This window comes from Carassius gibelio, chromosome A13 (assembly GCF_023724105.1).
Source record: "Carassius gibelio isolate Cgi1373 ecotype wild population from Czech Republic chromosome A13, carGib1.2-hapl.c, whole genome shotgun sequence".
NCBI lineage: Eukaryota > Metazoa > Chordata > Actinopteri > Cypriniformes > Cyprinidae > Carassius > Carassius gibelio.
This window is the reverse complement of record NC_068383.1, coordinates 2,326,658-2,340,266: the sequence shown is the minus strand read 5'-3', so window position 1 is coordinate 2,340,266 and position 13,609 is coordinate 2,326,658. Positions and strand designations below refer to the sequence as shown.

General features: G+C 35.6%; 1 long non-coding RNA gene across 1 annotated transcript in view; it reads right to left on the bottom strand.

Annotated features, from left to right (window-relative positions):
- Window positions 1–2,076: 2,076 nt before the first annotated feature.
- LOC128026100 (uncharacterized) overlaps window positions 2,077–13,609 on the bottom strand; it is a 32,702-nt gene continuing 21,169 nt past the window's right edge. The window contains exon 3 of the long non-coding RNA XR_008186341.1: window positions 2,077–2,681. This is a non-coding gene — a long non-coding RNA (uncharacterized LOC128026100). The remainder of the gene's footprint in view (window positions 2,682–13,609) is intronic.

Here is a 13,609-nt window from a genome sequence, read left to right as displayed (position 1 = left end):
AGATTTAAGGCAAAACTAGCGAGGTGTAGTTAATAAAGTGGCCAGTGAGTGAATATATTAGTATATCTAAATCTATATTGCAAGCGGCAAAATATATTGTTATATCTATATCTATAAAAACCAGGGGCAAAAATATTTTGGTAAACGAATTACATGTATATACCGTATATATATCAGTACATACCTGTTTTTTTTTAAGAAGACATTTAGAAAATCATCTTTAAAGTTGTCCAAATGAAGTTCTTAGTAATGCGTATTAATAATTAAAAATTAAGTTTTGATATATTTACAATAGGAAATTTACTAAATATATTCATGGAACATGATCTTTACTTAATATCCTAATGATTTTTGGCATAAAAGAAAAATATATAATTTTGACTCATACAATGTTTTTTTTTGGCTATTGTTACAAATATACCCCAGAGACTTCAGACTGCTTTTGTGCTCCAGGGTCACACACACACACACACACACACACACATTTCTAATATAGATTTTAAAATAGCTTTTTATATAAGTTTTTATATAAGTAAACAAGTGAAAATACAGTAATATGAATATATTTTTACGTCTATTAGCAATGCATTTGTGGCTATATTTTGTTTAAAATATATATTTATGGGTTTACTTTTGTATCTGTAAAATTTCACACTTTATGGCTTGTATGTCTGGTTTTATACTCGGTCATGAATCTATGAAACCCTATGAAAAATGTTTCTATTTTTTAAGGGAATTAATTTTGGGGCCTATGCAAGACCTCCCGAGTAAGCGATCGCATTTTGTTGCTATGTGCCATTTAGGAGTGTTTACCTTTGAGTCTCTGGATGCATATTTATTTAGTTTTAACCCATTACATTAACTTCAATATGTAGGATCTCATATCATCAGTGGCACCAGACATATAAACCAACTGAATTTATCTGATGAATATATTAATGAACCACTAAATCTTGCCTTGCATTCACCAGTTTAACCATATCCACAAATGCATGCGTGCTTGCCCATGAAATGCATTATGGATCAAGTGTGCATAACACATTTACCAACTTAAACCAGCAATCAGCAGAGCCGTAGCAACAGCACACCATCCTGAAAAAAAGAGAAGGAAAAACGTCTACCAAGGGAACAGACGCTATTCTGAGCCTGCAGTGTGACAGAGGTTCACATTGACACGGTTTCCTAAATGAAGTGCTGCGGCCCGCGAGGAGGGGGAAGTTCGTCTCGCTAGCTATTCTTCTACTCTCCAGTGTCATTGTTCAGACAGGAAACGCCACAGAGACGTATTAGTTGACACACTATTTTAAGTAGGTTAAGGGCACACACACACACACACACACACCACTGACTAATTCATCCTCTTTTCTTCATGTCCACGTCATTGTCATTGTCTATTAATACGATTAGCTTGAATCAAGACGGCTAATTTCGGTTCTCCTCTAGAGCAATTACTGAAGATGCTGTAAAGGCTGTAAACAAACCGCTTAAGTTTCCGCAGTGTGCGTGCTGAAATATCAGTTAATAATGGATATAAAATAAATGTTAACTGAGATGAAAGAAAATATTTTTATTTGCCCAGGATAGATTTCTAATCTCCACTTAAAGTTGAACAAAAATTGATAAAGACTAAATAAACAACAACAACAACAACAAAACATTTAACAAGTAAAAAAAGTATGGTGTCAGTTAGTTTTTTTTTTTTTTTTTTTTAAGAAAGTAATGTATTTTTTTATTCAGCAAGGACGAATTAAATTCACTATAAGAAATAAGAATTAATAAATACTAAAATAGACATTTAAAACAAACGTTGAACCTTTTTGAAAAAAATATTTTTCTGTATATAACGTCTTTTTTGTTTTAGTTTTTTAAAGAAGTAATAATTTTATACTGTAAGGATTCATTTAATTAATAACAAAATATTTATTTAAAAAAATTACATAAACTACACTAATTAAAAAAATGTGTTAAAGATTTTCATCTAATTTTTAGATTTTATTTCAGCTATACACTGTAAAAATGAAGTTAAAATTAAACTTTATATAAAGTAAAACAAGTTAACTGGAGTAAAATTATTACTTCAGTCTTCAATAACTGCTTTATTTGTGAAATCTATTAGCAATTTCTGAGTTCATTTCAACCAAATTTTAAACAGTTAACATTTTTTACAGTTATAACAGTTCAAATAAAATATTTTCATTTTCGTTAGCAATAAAAACTCATGCGATTCATGATCAAATGATTCAAAATAATCAAAAATCAGTTTGAATCAGTGAAATGATTCACTCTTGACTGATTCACTGAACTCATGACATTCACAGCTCGCCCTGGACTGACGAGTGGTGGGTAAATGCTGACAGAATTTTAATTTTAGGATGAACTTTGCACTTTAAATATAGCAGTCAAGTACTAAGAGCTTTGTTAAGAAACTAAAACTGTTAAGGAATCAAAACCGAAATTCCACATGATCCCCATCGCTATCGGGAATGAGTGACATCACTGTCTCAGATCTCTCTCTCTCTCTCTTTTCCAATCTTTTGTGTTCAGTCACAGCCGAAGCGTCCAGACACGTCGGCCACAGAAATGCACGCCCCAGAGCCGTGTAATAAACCACCATCCCTTCCCTGCACAATCCTGTCACGGCTTATCTCCGTCCTCTCCTCCCTCTGGAGCCACGTCAAATTCTGAGGAAAGAGATAGAAAAAAAACGGGAGTCAAAACAGGGGTGTGATTCACGGGCCTGATACAGACGATCATCATCTGCTGCAGCTGAGCAGCTGCTTCCTGGAATTAGAGCTGCGGGCTGTGTGTGTGTGTGTGTGTGTGTGTGTGTGTGAGAGAGAGAGAGAGAGTGCAATCATTCTTTGTGACTCACTCGGAAAACAGTCTGACAGATGCATGTGTGAGAGAATATGAATGACTGAAGCGTTAAGCTGGAGGAAACCGGATTTGACTTTTCCTTTATTCATGTTCTTAATGGTTTTAACATGTTTGTGTGTATTGTGTGTAGTGGTATGTGAAGATAATGTTACCATGGATACAAGGACTGTGGTAAAAGAGCTCAACAGTTACCGCCTGCTTTAATAAAGCATAATGCGTTGTCGTTAAAAAGTTTGGGATTTTAAATGCTATTTAAGAAATTAATAATTTTATTTAGAAAGCATGCATTGAATTAATTACTACTCCCATGCTGAATAAAAGTGCTAATTTCTTTATTAAAAATCTTACTGACGCCAAACTTTTTTGGTTTTGTTTTGTCGTAATTTTTAAAAACAGTTTTTATTATTTTTTTATTTATTTCAGTTTTAAATAATTGAAGTTGTAATAGATTAATCGATTTTTTTTTTTTTTTTAGAAGATTACATAACTGATATATGATATTAATATTGGATGATAAACTATAAATATTAGAGGATAAACTAAACTAAACGAAACTAAATAATTATAAATGTTGCCTTGGCAGTAAACTAAAACAAGTTTAAGCTGAAATTCTAAAAAAATAAATCTTAAACTGAATTAAACATTAAAGTAATTTAGAAATAATAAAAAATTATAATTAAAATGACAAAAGCACATAATAGAAATTACAAACAATTTACAATTTTAAATATAAAAATAAAACAGTATAATACTTTTGGTATATAAATACTAATAATACTTAAGTATTATAAAGTATGGTGTTCAGTTGGCATCTTTGGAAGAATAGGGAAGTTTTTAAAAAGAGAATATCACGAAAAAATTTTTTTTTTTAAATATTTGTAGAAATGCAACTAGTTCTGAATAAAGCGGTTCAGATGAAGGAAATATTAAAGAATAAATGCATCATACTTGAGGTCTAATGAGTGTTTGTGTGTGTTTGTACCAACTTTCGGGGATAGATTTGTAGCTGAAAGTGAGCTAAAACCTCCCTAAACCTCATTTTGGGGACGTATATGATCTGTACATGAAAACAATAGAGGTCTATGCATGTCCTCATTTAGACGTGTGTGTGTGTGTGTGTGTGTGTGTTTGTGTGAGAGAGCTCAGGGACTTGCCAGCCAATCTGGATTTGATTTTCTTGTGTTGAATGCATTGTGTGCGTCTACAAGCTCAAATGAACACAAGCATGGGTGCAGACGGGTCAATCTCAGCTGTGAGCCACACAAAGGCCGATTGAGCCGCGAGGTCAGCGGTGGCTTTTGATCAGGGGTCTCTGTTTGGGGGGAAACACAGGGGAAATGCTCTTGTTTGACGGCCTCCAGTGAAATGCTGGAAATCCTGCTGTGATTGTGTGGTTCGGAAAGCTTTCAGCTCAGGAATGTGACCTACATTCTCCGTCCCACATCTCGCTCGCTCGCTCATTGTGTGCGAACACGGTGAACACATGCATGCTTTACCGCTTATTTTGCACAATCTGCAACATTTTTGTCTTTGCACCATAGCCCAGGAAAATGAAACACAAATATATCTACAGTTTCCCAAAAAGAGATGGGAATTAATTGTAAATATGTCGTCTCTGTGTTGAAGGTTAAACATTATTAAGAAATTAACATGTAGACATTTTTTCAATCTTGTTTTTTTTCATACTTGGGGTTGATATGATTTTTCAATATTTTTGAAAGAAGTGCTCATCCAGTAAAAATTGTGAAATATTTTTCCATTGTAAAATAACTGTTTTCTATTGCAACATATTAAATTATAATTTATTCCTGTGTATTTTCAGCATCATTCCTCCAGTCTTCAGTGTCACATGATCTTCAGAAATCATGAAAATATGAAAATCATGAACATTTCTGATTATCATCAAAGTTTGAAAACAGATGTGCTGCTTCATATTTTTGTAAAAACCATGTTAGATTTTATTCTTCAGTGTTCTTTGATGAACAGAAAGTTCAAAAGAACAGCATTTATTTGAAATCGATATCTTTTGGAACATTCTAAATGTCCTTTCTGTCACTTTTGATCAATTGAATGTGTCCTAGCTGGATCAAATATATATATATATCTTATTTTTATTCAGTAAGGATGTATGCATATAACACAGGACAGGCTACATGAAAAAGAAATGAGGATCTAGATCTCTGCTCCCTGTATTAAGGTTATTGAAAGCAGAGGGGAGGTAGGAAAGGGTTAAGCGGTGTCGGTCGGTCAGGATGGAGATGAAATGTCTGGAGTGCTGACTCACTGCATTAAGAGCCTCCTCCTCCCGTCTCTCTCTCTCTCTCTCTCTCAGATCATGTGGACGGGGCGTGCGAGCATGTGGCAGCCTGCCTGCTTTTACGGGAAGAACACAAGAGCAAAAATACTTTGGAGAGCAGTGAATCCTGAACACACACACAGACACAAGAGACCAAGACAGATCCGCCAACAACAGGCCCGCATGTGCTAGACATCTGAAAGTCATTCAGCAGTTTTCTGAAATGAAAAGCAGCTAGATTTTTCATTTTATAAAAATAATAAAAAATGAATTCTACGTTTGCCTGTTCAAAACTCACTGCCACGATGACAGGGTGTTGTTTGAGGTCGCCAGTGCATTGCTATGTGGTTTCTTTTTTGTATATTTACTTTTATTACAATAAGACAGATCATAACTGATTGGAAACGAAGTGAGAGAGAGAGAGTGTGTGTGTGTGTGTGTGTGTGTGTAATGACATGGGTATGACACAGGTATTACAAGGAGAGGGGGACTTATGAGGACATAACCCATGTCCCCATTTTTCAAAACACTTATAAATCATACAGAATGAGTTTTTTTGAGAAAGTAAAAATGCACAAAGTTTCCTGTGAGGGTTAGGGTTAGGTGTAGGGCCATAAAATATACAGTTGAAAGATTTCTTGCTAATCTTTTTTGTGTAGATATATAACATTTACAATTTAGATGCCATGATAACACAACACCATAAAATGACATTAAAAACAGATTTAGAAGAATTAATGTAAACGCTTTTTATATGATTCACATTTCTGCTTTTGAATCATCCAAACAATGGACCGATTTACTTATATTTTAAATTCCTCACAGTAACCTTTGAAAAGGAAAAGTCAAAAACATTATTGTTGTGTTAATCGACATTATGCACAAATTCTGAGTTTATGACTTCTTTGAGTGTGTCATTAAATCGTTGGCTTGATCTTGGCAGATTCAGAAATGACTGTGAAGTGAATTAAGCCTCAAGCGCTTTCAGAAAAATAACAGAATTCCCAGGTTTAGGCCACATTAGTCATAAAAGATGTGAAAAGCTTAAGTTTCATTGTGCATGGGGTCTCACGATGCATTAACAAATGCACTTTCCGGATGGAAAACGTACACGTGTAACAATAGCAGCAAACCACTGGATTCATCCAGTAACTCCTAGCTCACATGTGACTGGATTACATTAGTGAATCTGTACAGAGTGTCCCAGCATGTTGAAAATGTGACCGCAGGCGTCCCACTCAACATGATAGCGTGTTCATTCCTGTCATGTTTGAGCTTCTCCATATCTCATGTCCAACACCTACATGATGATGATGTAAGTGTTGTTTTCTGTGCCAACGTCCTACGGTAATATAACTCACAAAATCATTGATGATGCTGGAATAACCGCACAATCTACTGCCATCTGTGACACTAGTGCAAGAAATGTTGGCTGTTTCTTCATCAGATCAGATTTGGAGAAATGTAGCATTGCATCAGTGTCTCAGCAATGGATGCTCTGGAGTGAATGGGTGCCGTCAGAATGAGAGTCTGATAAACACATCACAATAATCCACAGCACTTCAGTCCATCAGTGAACATCTGGAGAAGACAACACTGAAACAAATCCATCATTGAGACGTTTTAAGTGCAAACTGTTACTTCCAGCCAAAATATGAGTCCATAAAATAACACGTCCTCCAGTGAAAAAGTCCATCTACTTCTGATATCTCATATCAAAATCCACCTACATGTACATTTTCAACTGTTTTGGCTGTTCATAACCAGTGCTTGATCTGTGCAGATTTCTCTCGTGATTCAGACCAGATCACTTTTTCAATGGATGAAGCTTTATTATAGATTTTAGCATCATGCTAACATCTTAAAGATGTTTTTTTTCTAACAAACACATTTTTTTTCTTCTCAAGACGTTATCTGATGGACTGGAGTGGATTACTTGTGACGTTTTTATCAACTGTTTGGACTCTCATTCTGACGGCACCCATTCACTGCAGAGCATCCATTGAACTGCGGTTCAGACAACAGCCCATAATCTCGTCTGCTAGTGAAAAAGCATCTGGAAAACAGTTTGAATAGATGTCATTTATCATGGTTAGTGGTGGAAACTCCCTCGAGCCAGTTTTATTACCATGAACCTCTCAAAAGTGTGTGTCTATGTTATCACGCATGTTTGTGATTTCAACACTTGATTGCCACAGTTGCTCAGTGGAAAAAAAGATCACCCTAAAGTGCTTAAAGTGAAAGTGCAAGACCTACTGATGCAACTAGAGTTTGACATTTTGGAAATTTCCTAGACCAGATTCTTAAATCAGATAAAGGCTGAGAGCTGACAGAAAATGATCTAAGCGGTTAGAGTTGATGTAGCCCCTCGGATGAAGGTGTTAGCGCACATTACTCGTCATTTAAGTAAAAACTCCCCATGAGGATTTTCAGAAGAGCTTCCACTCTTCACCGTGCTCATGAGATTTGAAAGGTCAAGGCCATTAATAACAAACCTCGGCAGATAAAGAGGCATGGGATATGAGCAACTGAAACCTTTACTAAATAAAAGTGGAGGTTATTAATATAAAAACACACTTAAAAGTCAAATTATCTGAAGTCAGAAGTTGTAAATTTAGAAAATTTCCAAGATTCTTACATCACATAAAGGCAGAGAACTGACAGAAAATGACCAAAGTGGCTTGAAAAATATTTGCCCCACTTTTATTTTACTCACAAAAAGTTGCATTGCACACTTTCTATTTGAATTAGACTTTAAAAATCATAGAATTGATAAGAATTGACAAAAATGATTGGTTAAAGTTTAATGTATGAAAAATGTTGTAATATAATAATAAAAAAATGGAAACGAGCAAAAACAAAAATCAGTTTTCATATATTATAGAATATAGTAATACATATTTGCAAGTAAATATTGTTAAAAACTAAAAATAACGTAACATTATTATTATTTTTTTCATTTACCATCATTACATTATATATGCATCTCAGTATTATATCAGCAATCATTCACACAGTTATATACATATATACACACACTCTGTCTAAAAACCCATCTCGGTCACCCACTTCTGTAAAGTACCTCATTGCAAAGACCTCATTATCAAATCAAAAAGATGCAAAGACCTTTTAACTTTGATATTTTGCTCTTACATTCAGAGAACTTCCCCTCAGTGGAAAACAAACTCTCGAATGAAGCTTTCAAAGAGGCCCATTACATAAAGCAGTGGATATTCCTGCGCCACATGACCCACTTACAGCTCAGATTTCCCCGGCTCAGTGTAAAGCGGATCTGTGACCTTCAGCTTGAATTTGAACCAACATCTCCAGCCAATCAAATCCAAACAGCGAGAGGAGATAAATGTCGCTGCACCAAACACATTAAATGCGCGGTGAGATCAGCGAGCCGAGTGTCTGTGGTTGCCATCCTCCCTCGGGCTGAGCTGTGACTCATGGGGGATTACGTGGCGGATGACTTTGATGTGCGCGCAGCTGCCAGGGCTATTTTCTGTTGTATGCGGGCAGGAGGCACTGAATACACCGCACAGAACCAAGACAAAACCTCTGAAACAACAACAACAACAGCACAGCTGCATTAGAAACATTCGCTTTTGTTAAACCGATTATACTCATGAACGACCCTTCTATTAATTTGATATTTTTGGTTTGAAAATTGGTAAAACTTGTAATTTCATCCTGAAATTTGGTGGATTTTTCTCATTTAGGGTCATAAATGTGCATGCAAAATTTTGACACATACATGTGTTTTGGAAAGGGTGAACACAACTTTTAAGTCGGGGTCAAATTGACCCACATATTTTTTTTTTTCAATCATTGGTTAAACAATTTCTTAAAATGTAGTCATTTTTTTTTTATTTAGGGTCATGAATGTGTATGCAAATTTTTAACACTTTGTTGTAACAAAAAATTGTTACAACTTTTGTGTTGATTTGAAATTGAAAAAAAATTTTTAACATTGAATTTTTTTTTTTTTTACTATGAAATTGACCCCAAATTGATTGTTGTTGTATTTTGCATGAAAATCGGTTAAACTATTTTCCTGAAATTTGGTGAATTTGTCTCCTTTAGCTTCATGAATGTGCATGCAAAGTTTCAAAACATTCATGTGTTTTGGAAAGGCTGAACAGAAATTGTTAGGACTGTTGTGTTGGGGTTACATCGACCCCCATTGGTTACCATATATATATACTCTCTGACAAGCTACAATAGAGGTTTACAAAAATACAGTGAGTGAAGACATTGGTGTTCGAGTTTCTTTCGTTCTTTATCGTCTTCAGTTGGGATTCGGCTGCTGTTACAGTTACACACTGATAGGAAGTTACACAAGGTTATTGAAAAACTGACTGCCAAAACCCACAAACTGCTCATTGCTGATGCAAAGAGATTGTTGCTAAAAGACGGATGCTTCTGCGTGTATTAGCAGATTGTCGTTGGCGTAACAGGAAGAGAAAGAGCCCTGAAGGCAGGCATTTATCTGCTGACTGTCAGATCAGAGAATAGAGCAGCACGATGGAAACACTGAGATGCCAGCAGCAAAATATGTAAAGCTAAAAAAAAAGTGACAGTGACAGAACCAATTATTAAAATTAATCACAACAACGTGACGCAATATACAGCTGAGGTACTCATCTGGTTCTGCTTCAGTTGCTCAAATACAAATCCTATCATAATATAAATATGTATACTAAATATTGTTCATAATAATATTAAATGACATCTTGTATCTCATAACTTGCATTTGATATAGTCATATTTTTCCCTGTGTAACATTTTGTCAATGTTGCATCAGTCAAATGAATTGAACTTCTGCTGATGAAATAGTAGAGTTTGATTGGACACATGACCTTTGACATCAACAACAAAAACATGGGCTTTGAAAACTAAGAAAGCATTTTTTATACTGTAAATATATATATATATATATATATATATATATATATATTGATTACTTTTAGTTAGTTGCTTTTTATCTCTTGCATTTAGCATTGATAATTCAAAAAAAGGAAAATTAATTGAAATGAATTAATGTTAACTGAAATATATATATTTTTATATTTCTTAAAGAATATATACATATATATAATTATATAATAAAATATATAATACATTCTCATTTTCATTTTGTGAAACTGAAATCAAATCTACAATACATAAACATAAAAATAAAAAAATGCAAAAACTTTTACAAAAAAAAAAACTAAAACATTACAAACAAATTGAAAATGGAAAATATCAAAAATAACTACATGAAATAAAACTATAATAGCACCTCAATGATTCTAAAATAACACAGATCATAACCAACCAGTTGAGAGCCACTGTTTAACCACAAAATAAAATTTTTAGTGTGGGCTAGAACATATTCAGAATAATAAACAGCATTAGGCTTTGTGATTTCTGCTCACCAAAACCACAAAATGCATTATAAATCACTGCACCGCGGGTCTATTTGTGAGGACTGTCAGTCGGTTCAAGGCCCGGAGCTGTAGATTTCTCCTACGTAACCTACTTTCATACGACTCTTATTCTCTGACACATAAAAGCTGTGCTTTGCTTCCAAAGGCTGTCATCTCCGAAGAGCATCATCAAAAGGATGCTGCTCTGATTCCCCCAGTTGCCATGGAAACAGCTCACTGCAGGGAGGCTGTGGGAGGCGACGTGTGCTTCTGTGCAGCTGGTTGTCATGGTGACCGATACGGTGACTTACATAAGTATTCATCCGGAGTTCGGCTTTGCCTCATGATGAATTCAGCGCGAGTCGCTCCCGCTCGGATGGAGTTAAAGCAATGTCATTGGGAGCCTCGGATGAGGACGTTTGTGCCACCCACATTACCGTCAGCCAAGGTCAGGATAGTTTCCCTGGCAATTAAGCGGAGCAGATGCCCGGCAGTCCCAAGGTGACATTGTAAATAACACAGTCTTTCTATCCCTCCTGTTCTTTAGATGAGTAACACTGTTGTGGCAGTTCGGAGACAAACCTAAAGGGAGCTTCAATGCAACGACACAACCATTCCTCCAATGAAACTACAGTTAAGTAGCAATTGAACATCTGTTGGTTCAGATGACCTGAAAACTCAACAAGAGGGATGCAAAACCTAGTGAGCTCCTGTGTTGCCTAGGTAGTGTTCCAACTGAAACGACCCCTCATAAGACACTTGCAAAACCAGCCGATAATTGACTTCACCAGAGTTTGACGCTAAGTTACAACAACATGCAATGTTTGCATAACATGAACAGGAAAATATTGTTCATGTGCAGTTAGATTAAACTATACTTTCCAGTATAAAACACACATTTCTAATTCCTCTCGCATCATCCACCATCAATTTTTGGTTTTGCTGTGCTTGTTTCAATGCATTATGGGTCTTACAATTTGGCAAAAAAAGAAGGTATATTGCTTTCAAAAACTTTTTAAATCACAAGTGTGCTTACGATGCCTTAAAATACCGCCTACATAGGCAGCATAGTAAATGGAAACTCTTAAGTGGCATATTTGAGAACACTCTACTTTGGGCAACAACTTTCAATAGAATTTCACTAGAATTTGACACTAAGCTACCAACTCCTTTTCTCAGACAAAGACTTTATAGCAAAATTTTACCATTTTATAACATTTTAAATAACTTTTTAATTGCCATTCATCCCACACTCTTCACCATTCTTGGATGTGGTTTTTGGTTTCACTGTGCTCGTTTCATTAGAATATACTCAAAATAACATATATTGCCTATATGTCATAAGTGAGCTTAAAAAAACCCCCCAAAAACGGAAGTGACCAATTTGACAAAACTGATGATTGATCTTACTAGAGTTTGATGTTAGCATGTGGCTAAGCTATCAGAGCATGGCAAATATTGTGAAAAGATTAGGGACTATTTTGAAATCCTTTCTTTATCATAATACACATTGTATTTTTAATTGCCATTCATCTCGCATTGTCCACCATATTAGATGTCTTTTTTGGTTTTACTGTGCTTTTTTTTTTGTCCATTATTTGGCCAAAATAATGTATATCGCTTTTATCACTCATATCACTCATAAGTGTGCTTAGATACATTTTATATTGTCATTATGCTTGTTGCAAAGAATTATTGGGCTTATAATGTGATGATCAAAAACACAAGCTTACTAGGATTTTCAAACAAAGCCAAAGATTCCCCGTCAACTTCTTTGTCAACGCACCTTGGTGAACACTAGTTAGAAACTGCATGCTTACTAACTCTGCTGAGCCTTTCTAGAGCCGCTAGGCCTGCGTCAGTCTTACTATGACCTCAGGAACGCAAGAGATGGAGAGAAAATAAACAAGTCAGTTAGAAACCACAGCGTGACAAATGTTGGCCTAACGACAGAGTCATATGACACATAGGGAAGTAGTGGTTTGTGTTCAAAGCTGTCAAACCCTTCTGTGTTCAGACTTCCCTTTATGTGTATTTCTCTGAGCGTGTCTATGTGTGCATTTCTGCTTTTCATTTCCGTGTGCTCTGTGAGCAATGTGCTAATAGTTAACCTGGTTAAAGGATGCGCTGTGCTCTGTACTGGATGATTAAGCGTACAGGAATGCGTCGTAACAACAGCAGACACGGGCGTGACTAAATAAACAAGCTTCTAGGTGACAAACACTACTGAGAACATGACGTTTGTGTGAATCGACTGACATGCAAGTTCTCATAGCACTCTCCTTCAACCGCCTTTGGCCCTCACGCCTTTGTAAACTCTTAGTCAACCAACTGTTCTTGGCAATACCAGGAAGTTAACCTGACATTGTTTCAAACAATGGGCCGGTTGTGAAGCCAAACAAACGCTTTGGCAACAAGTCAAAACTGAATGTGGAAACAAGGTTATAGGGGCCTTGCATTGTCTTCTTGTTATTCTGTTGGGTTTCTTGTTGAAACCCCAAATATGTACTAGTCTGAAATGGTTGATTTATATCACTATACATACTCTAATTTAACTTCACCAAACATTTTGGCAACAAGTCAACACTGAATGTGGAAGCAAGGTTCAAGAGGTATTGGTTACTGTTTATTTTGTTGGGTTTCTTGCTATAGAGTTAACTGAGACCCGCTGAAAACTAACTAAACTAGTCTAAAAAGGTTGGTCTCCCAGTGTGAAATTGTTACAAAATTGCCCAAAACCTTTCTGAAACCAGCAAACTGAGAGCAGAAAGCCACTCAGACTGGTTTATGTTGTCATTGGGTTCATTATAAGCTACTTATAATGTAATTTCAAACTAAGGCACATTTGTGAAACCAATTGGCAAAAGTCAAAACTGAAGGCTGAAGAGGCCTTGGTTTCACCAAACTATATATACATATATATATATTTAACTAACTTAAACCCACTGAAACCCAAAACTAAACTAGCTTTAGATGGTTTGCTGGTCTTTAGTTGGTCTGCAAAGCTGGACTCCCAGTG